The sequence below is a fragment of the Silene latifolia genome, chromosome 1, assembly GCF_048544455.1.
Source record: "Silene latifolia isolate original U9 population chromosome 1, ASM4854445v1, whole genome shotgun sequence".
In the NCBI taxonomy this organism is placed as follows: Eukaryota; Viridiplantae; Streptophyta; class Magnoliopsida; order Caryophyllales; family Caryophyllaceae; genus Silene; species Silene latifolia.
Window position 1 is genome coordinate 137354606 of NC_133526.1, and position 8389 is coordinate 137362994.

An 8389-nucleotide genomic window follows, 5' to 3' on the forward strand; every position below is an offset into this window, starting at 1 on the left:
TAAGTTTTCATCACATTCCGTACCCACCGAGGAGAACCTACCCAATGGTACTCCCACACCACAACATCTAACCGAAAATTTTATTGCCAAATCCGCCTTTATCCAATTAGTCGAAAGGAGCCAATTTGGGGGGATGCCTAGTGAAGACCCTCATTCTCATATGGAAACCTTTTGTGACTATTGTGATGCGATTTCTCAAACCGGTGTAACTCAAGACCAAATTCAATGGGTCTTATTTCGTTTTTCTCTAATTGGCACCGCGAAACAATGGTTGAAGGGCCTTGATAAGGCCACTCTCAGAATTGATTCTTGGAAAAAATTGGCTCTAGCTTTCTACAAAAAATTCTACCCACCGGAAAAAACTAACATGCTAAGAGCTCAAATTACGGGTTTTAACCAAAGGGATGAAGAATCTTTGTATGAAGCTTGGGAGCGGTTCAAGGGAATTTGTCGCTCATGTCCTCATCATGGACTTAGCGAGTGGTTCTTGGTACAACAATTTTGGAACGGTCTATATGAAGATTCAAGGAACATTCTCAACATGGGATCAAATGGAATGTTCACCGAAGTTGATGACAATCAAACATGGAACAAAATTGAGGAAATGGCGGTCCATAACTCACAATATAGTAGACCCCGCAAGGCTATTAGAGGAGGAAAGCATGAAGTGAACTTCGTTACTCAATTGGGTGCTCAACTTAGTGCTCACATTGACACAATCAATTTGAAGTTTGAAAAAGCAATGGCTAGACTTGAAGAAGCCTCAAAATCACCGAAGCATCATGTTAATGCCATGACGGCATCTTCATCAATCCCAAGTGGGATATGTGAGAATTGTGGAACTTTGGGACATGACCAAAGTGAATGTAGGGGAATAAATGAACAAGTGAATGCTTTCCAAGCATACAAGAGTGGTACCCCTTATTCTAACTATTACAATGAAAACACCAAATTCCATCCAAATCTCTCATACAAAAGCCAAAATGTTCAAAACCCTCAAACAACATACACCCCACCTCCCATGAGAAACCAAAATCAAAGACCCTTTTACAACCAAAACCAAGGGTACCAAAATCAAAATCCATACAATCACCAAAATGACCAAGGTTTTGATGTTCAAAAAGCGGTCCTCCAAATGCAAAAGAATCAACAAGAATTTTTCACTCAAATGCAAAAAGATAGTCAAGCAAAGGAAACCACCATCAACAACATCCTAGCTCACACCAAGATGTTGGAAACCCAATTAACTCAACTAGCATCTTCAAGCTCACAAAGACAAAAGGGGCAATTACCACCTCAAAGTAATCCCCAAAGACATGAAATGGTTAGTTCCATTCAGTTGATAAGTGGTACAAGGTATGAAGCACCGAAGAAGCAAGTTGAGGATGAAGTTGTGGAAGCTAGTGAAATTGTGCAAAACTCCAAGGATGGAGAACCATCAAAAGAAGAGATTTCAAAGAAAAATGAAGACAAGGTCAAGGAGAAGAATCCCATTGTGATTAGACTTCCTTTTCCAAGTCGTCAAGCCAAGCCCAAATTTGATGACCAACTTGGAAAGTTTATGGAAATTGTGAAGAATTTGGAAGTCTCGATTCCTTTCATGGAATTAATCAATCACGTGCCGGCCTATGCAAAATACATGAAAGACATCCTCACAAAGAAGAAGTCGATCCGGAAGCTTGAGACTATCGCCTTCACTAAGGTGAGTAGTGCAATACTTCAAGGGAGTTCACCTCCAAAACTAACGGATCCGGGAAGCTTCTCATTACCGTGTACCATTGGCGACACCACGATCAACAAAGCCTTATGTGATCTAGGGGCTAGTGTGAGTGTTATGCCGTACTCGGTGAGTAAAAGGTTGGGGATGGGAGAGCTTAAATGCACCAATATCACACTCCAAATAGCCGATAGATCGACGAAGACACCATTAGGGATATGGGAAGATGTTCCCGTACGAATTGGGAAGTTTTTCATCCCGGTGGACTTTGTCATTGTTGATATGGAAGAAGACTCCAACATTCCAATCATCCTAGGAAGACATTTCTTACACACCGCGGGTGCGGTGATTGATGTGAAACATGGTGAGCTCACTCTAGAAGTGGAAGATCAAAGCATAATTTTTAATCTTGACAAGACTATGAGAGCTCCCCGATTGCATGAACCATGTTTCATGATTGATCATTATAGCCGGAAGGATGATAGGAAGAAGTTGGAACTCCAATGGAAGAAGAAAATTGAAGATGCTCCATTGAAAGAGCAAGTGAATTGTAACAAAGAGAGCTTGCAAAGCTCACCAAAGTCAAGCAATGAAGAAGATGGCCTTATTGGCCAAGAAAAGAAAATGGGAGAGTTGTCTCCATCAAATCAAGAGATTTTTAATGATCAACGTAATGAAGTTTGTGGTCTTTGGGACGACGAATTCGAAGGGATTTTTAATCCTTACAATGGTAATGCCATCGATCAAGACCGACAACAAGGGCCAAGGTCTATTGAAGATCTTTATCACGATAATGAACAAGCTTTTGATTACTTTTTCAAGGTGTTGAGCACATCAACAACACCTTGGACATGCCCCCTTGACATCTCATCAAGAATGAGAGTTTGGTGGAGTCCTCCCTAAACCACCATTTGTAAATATTTCTAACTCCCTAACTCGCATTTCAATTCTTGTATTGCATTTTTGTTATTTTTGGATTTTTATACTTTGATCAAGATAATTGTCATGTTTGAGAGAAGTGAGGGAGGGACTAATGATTTCAATTAATGTGTAGTGCTTTAGCTTAGTGTGGGGATAGCAATTGCCTAGGCTATCCATGCCTTAGTAGTGCCCCCACAATGAAGAACACGAGATTTTGAAGAATAATGAAAAATGACAAGGGATATGCATAATACAAGGATGGAACTGAATCCGGGTACAAAGGGGTAGAATCTGAGCGGATTCAAGAGAATCCGCCCGTCTTCAGGCAATCCGGGCATATTGGGCAGAAGACGCCCGTCCCTCTGAGCTGAACTTTTGAAATTTTGTGACTGACAGCAAATCCGGGCGTCCTGCATTAGAATTCGCCCGTCTTCAAAAAGTCGTCCGTCTTCACTGAAAGACGCCCATCTTTTTGGCTGAGGAAAACAAGAAAAATCCCTGTAAAGGAATCCGCCTGTCTTCTCTGAAAGACGCCCGTCCCGCATTTTCAAATCCGCCCGTCTTTGTTCAAATCCGCCCGTCTTTAGGCGAGAATTTTGAAACCCAGAAAAGGCAGAATCCGGGCGTCCCGAAGGAAATCCGCCCGTCTTCCCCCTGCATTTCAAATTTTTCGGGTTTATTATAAACCCCCTCCCACATTCATTTCTTCATTTCTTCATTCATGACACTACCCATAAACCCCATAACTCCAAAACCCTCATCCTCTCCATCACAAAAAAACAAGATTCCTCAACAACATTCACCAAAATCAAATCAAACCATCCTTTTAACAACAAATCAATCACTCCTTTTTCAATAAAAATCAAAACCAAGCATAAAATCTTCAACCTTTGAGTCGATTTTTGAATTCATAAAGGCAAAGCCTTTCATCTTTAAATCGATTGGGTACACTACTAATTGAAGATTTTTCACTCTTTTCTTGGTTTAATCATCACTTTCGGGTGATAATGAGGTTGTCGGTAATGAAGAGGTTGATGATAACATTGATGAGGAAGCTAATGAAGAAGGAGAAGAGGATGATGAGAAAGGTGAAGAATAAAGTGAAGAAGAAAGTGGTGATGAGACCACTTCTAGTAAGGAAAATGATGATAGTGATGAAATGATGGAAGATTAGCAAGCTTTGGAGGCTCCTACCCTCTCGAGGTTTGTTCTACTTCTTTCTTTGTTTTAATTATTTATCTTGATCATTGTTGGAGTAGTCCTAGCACCATAGAGGACTCACACCTCGGTCCCATTGAGGTGTACTCATTTTATTGTTCCCACCTTTCAAAATCCAAAATGACAAATTAGTTTCATGCATTGCATAGTGTGTGCATGAACTACACCCATCCTTAGGACATTAGCAATAATGTCTAACTTGGTTTGGGGAAGTCAATGCATACACAACGGTAGGTAATCTAAATTATCCTCTCCGTCATAAAAAAAAACCATGCATCATGTAGTGTAGATTAGTGTAGCTAGCATTTAGTGTAGAAATCATGCATCATGTTTGCATAATTTCCCATCATTTTGGCCATTGAGGACAATGCCCATATTAGTGTGCGGATGGGGAATTCTAACTTAACTTTTATTCAAAAATCCAAAAAATTGAAAAATTTCGAAAAATCATAAAAATTTGAAAATTAAAAAACCAAAAACAAGTTTATTTCTTTTGTAGTGTAGTCTTGTATATATTATTCTATATATTGTGTTTGTTCTATCCTTGTTCACATTGATCGACTACGCCACATCCGAGACATGAGGATATTGAAGACCGCATGGTATGATCTTTCCAATCTCCTTTTTCCTCTTTATGTTAATGACTATGTGGCTTTATTTTGATTGATGCGGTATAACAATGTGAACTTAGGACTTGCATTTAGTTTATATGTCATATTAGTTGGTAGAATCACTTGCATTAGGATGTATATAATAGTTGCATCATGGCATATAGTTGCATTTAGATAAAATGTTTTGAAAAATGCCTAATTGAGAACTTTGACAAGAGCAACTAAGCCATTACAAATACTTTTTCAACTTAAGCCTTTGCCTACTAGAATGGTTGTAAAACACCCTAAATTGTGTCATACTAGTGTCTTTTGACCCATGACCCAAAGCCTAGTCAAAGGTTTGCATGTGAGTCACCTATTCCAACCCCGTGATGCGATGTGGACTTGGTTAACTTGTCTAGGTGACCTTGATTGACCTTGTGGTAAGGCAACCCAAAAATACTTTCTATCAATAAGTTTGAAGTGCTTATTTCGAAAATTTTGTCATGTGGAAGTAATTTATTGCCAAGGAAACCTCAATTGTTATGAAATGTTGAAATATTGAGAAATTTAGTTGTTTTGATGGAGGCGTACCACTTCGATGTGCTTTGGAGAGGGATCCATTGAATTGGGCCCCCACATGGTTGTGAATTCAACCGCCCAGAGACAGAGTGACTATCACCCCGAAAAGCTATTGTCTAGAGGTTAACCGGTTGCCTAATAAGCGATTGGCGAAAGCAAAGGACACTAGCCCGGAAGGGACAAACCCCATCTTAAATTTTTGAAATGTGAAAGTTAAAAGAGGTCAATTTTTGAATACTAGTCATATCCACCCTTTGTTTATAACGATTTGAGCATTTCATTCCCAAAAAGCCATTTTGTCAAGCCACTTTGTCGAGCTTGGGACGATCCATGACCTTTACTTTTGTAGAGAATTCGAGACTTGTCATGTCATATGCTACTAGAATCATAGGGATCATCATTCCATACCATCTGATCGCTCTTGACGAAAGCATTTGGAAATTGAGGACGAAAGTAGTCTAGTTTAACACCATTTGGAGGTGATTTAGTGCCATCCTCTTAGCCTTAGTAATTTGTTGAACTAGTATTTGTGAAGGATTATATGCTCTTAAATTTGTTCCACTTTAGTGCCTCCTCCACTTGATGAGGAAGTGGCTATTCCTTTTGTATATGCATCCATTATTTGATTTTGTGTGCTTAATGTTTGGATGTGTCGCCATTTTGGCAAGACCCACCTTGCCTTGCAAGAAGGCATCCTACCTCATGGTTGTCTTGTTGTGAGTTGAAGGGGCGGAGTGAGACCCGCTAATTGTCTCATATCGGCTATGTTATTAGGATAGTTTAAATAATGGTCCTAGTCTTTGTCACCTCTTTACTCGGGACGAGCAAAGGTTCGGTTTGGGGATATTTGATGTGACCATAATTAGCGCATATTTAGTCCCCGAATTAGCCTTGTTCCCATGCTTTTTAGTGTATATTTGGGTCATTTATTGTCTTTAGTTCTTTGTTTTGCATATTCTTTGAGGTTTTGTGTCCTTGGTAGGAAAGGAGTGCAAACCTTGCATTTTCATGGCAAAATGAGACTAAATTGATTGAATTCAATGACCAAGCATCAAAGAGAGACAAGATTAGAAGGCCTTTGTACATATTATAGTAGATGAGCAATGTTGAGGAAAGATCCTTGCATCCCCGAGGAAATCCCCAAGGATTTTATGAAGGAAAGGAAGAAAAGAAGAAAGAAGTGAAGCTGTCCAGCAATCCGTGCGGATTGACTGGAAGACGCCCGTCCTCCACCTCCACAATCCGGCCGTCTTCTCCTAAAGACGCCCGGGCAGCAAGCCCAGAAGACGCCCGGATTCCCTTGAAGACGCTCGGGCAGAGCTTCACAAATCCGGCCGTCCCGTCCCTAAGACGCACGGATTCCAGTCCAGCACAAATCCGTTTCTTCAAGCTTCAAAGAAAGATGCCCTTCCTTCGAAAAATACCGGCGTTTCCCTGCTCAAATCTAAAAAGTGTAATTACTAGTTTAGCCCTTAGTTAACCCTAATGCATCCACCTAATTTCCACTATAAATACCCCATTAGTCTAATTAGAAGAGCATGTTCTTCTTATCAATTCTTAGAGTAGTTAATATCAATCAAATCTCTCTTTAGTTTTGTAATCAACAATTAATCAAGTTTTAATACAAGTTTTATTTCCTTAATCTCTCTTTTGTTCATCCTTTATTTTGGGTAATTGAAGATTATTTGGGTTATCATTGGGAGATTGACAACCTCTCAATCAAGCATCAAGTACTTCTTTTATTCTTGCTTTATTATTGGAAACATTAGTAGGTATAATCCTCTTAATCCCTTTTTAATTATTGTTAATTACTTTCATTTATTCATCATGTTTTACTTTGTTGGTATGATTGACAACCTTGCTAGCATGATCAACATGATAATGAGTGAGTAGTCACCTAGCTAGGGTTAATGGGTAATTAGGGGAAACCAACATGGGGAATGATTCATGCTTAAATTAATATGCTTTCATGGTTTATTTGCTTGCTTGTTTTGATCTCAACTCATGCACATGTTATGTTTGATGAAATGCGAGCCTATGAATCCTTGCATTTTTTACCCATCACCTATCTTTTCAATGAGACTTGTAAGACATAAACCAACTCGAGTCTCATTAGACCATGCATGTTGTTGAGTAGGGAAGATTAAGTCGACTTGTAGGTGTTGTACAATCTAATCGATTCGCCTCCGGGACCCAACCTTTCCTAGGATTGTAAGATATAACCCAACTCAATCCATCACAACAATAATTGCTTGCTTATAATTTGAGAACATGTTTGTATGATCAATTCCCATGATTCCCCTATGACCCCATGACACCCTAGTGCTTTTTATCAATTGTTTACAACCCTTTTAATTCATCTTGCTTGTTTACTTTCATTGCTATTTTGTTTAGTGACTTTCTACATCAACCCAAATTGTGACACCCCTAAGACACCACTAGTTGCAATAGAAATCTCATCTCAATTCCCGTCCCTTGGGATCCGACCTTTACTTGCCTCTTTACTAAATGTAGAGTTGTTTGTGAAGTTATAAATTGTGTTTTGGTCTAGGTGCTCCTAATGACAAGTTACCGAAAAGATTTAGTAGTCCCGGCCAATTGCTATATGATAGACGACACAGACGATAGTCGAGTTTTATGATGTATAGCTTCCATTTGCTATTCATTTATTAGTTTGTAATCCACTAAATATGTTATTTATATAAATGTTTCTTAATTATAATTTCGATCTCACTGCCTCGAGAAACCGAGATTGTGACATCTCCTGATTACCTTGGCCGGGTAAGAAGGGTGTGTTATAAACAATGTTTGTTCTCTTTCAAGATGCAAATAGGTTTGTCACTTTGTGATCATCTAGACAAATATAATACTATATTACTAGATCTGCGTAATATAGATGGTAATATTGAGGATGAAGACGCTGCTTTAATTCTGTTGGTTTCTTTACCTACATCGTATGAGAATTTTGTGGATTCTTTTGTTCTTGGTAAATAAACATTGACCTTAGAGAAAGTGAAGTCAGCACTTTGCACTAGGGACTTGCGACAAAAAGCATCTGTTGACTTAGGAGACAGACCAGGAGCAGTTTTAGTTGTTAATAATGCTGAAAAGGGTGGCACTCGGAAGAAAAAGGCTAAAGCTGATGTTCCGGACACCAATACTGCCAATAATTCTGTTATCTATTTTCTACGTAAAGAACCCGGGCTTAAAAGACTTAGTTGTCCTAAGTTAAAAGCTAAGTCATATAAGACTGTAGTTCAGAGTAAGAATGTGGAGTACGATTCTGAGGCAGACTATGTACTTGCGGTTGATTCTGTTCGCCTTATAAATCGGTGGATTCTAGATTCCTGGTGTTCTTATC

The 8389-nt window shown here is 39.1% G+C and overlaps 1 non-coding gene across 1 annotated transcript; it reads right to left on the minus strand.

Moving 5' to 3' along the window:
• Positions 1-367: 367 nt before the first annotated feature.
• LOC141624537 (small nucleolar RNA R71) lies at positions 368-474 on the minus strand. The gene has a single exon (XR_012534348.1). It is a non-coding gene; the product is annotated as a small nucleolar RNA R71 (small nucleolar RNA).
• Positions 475-8389: the final 7915 nt, after the last annotated feature.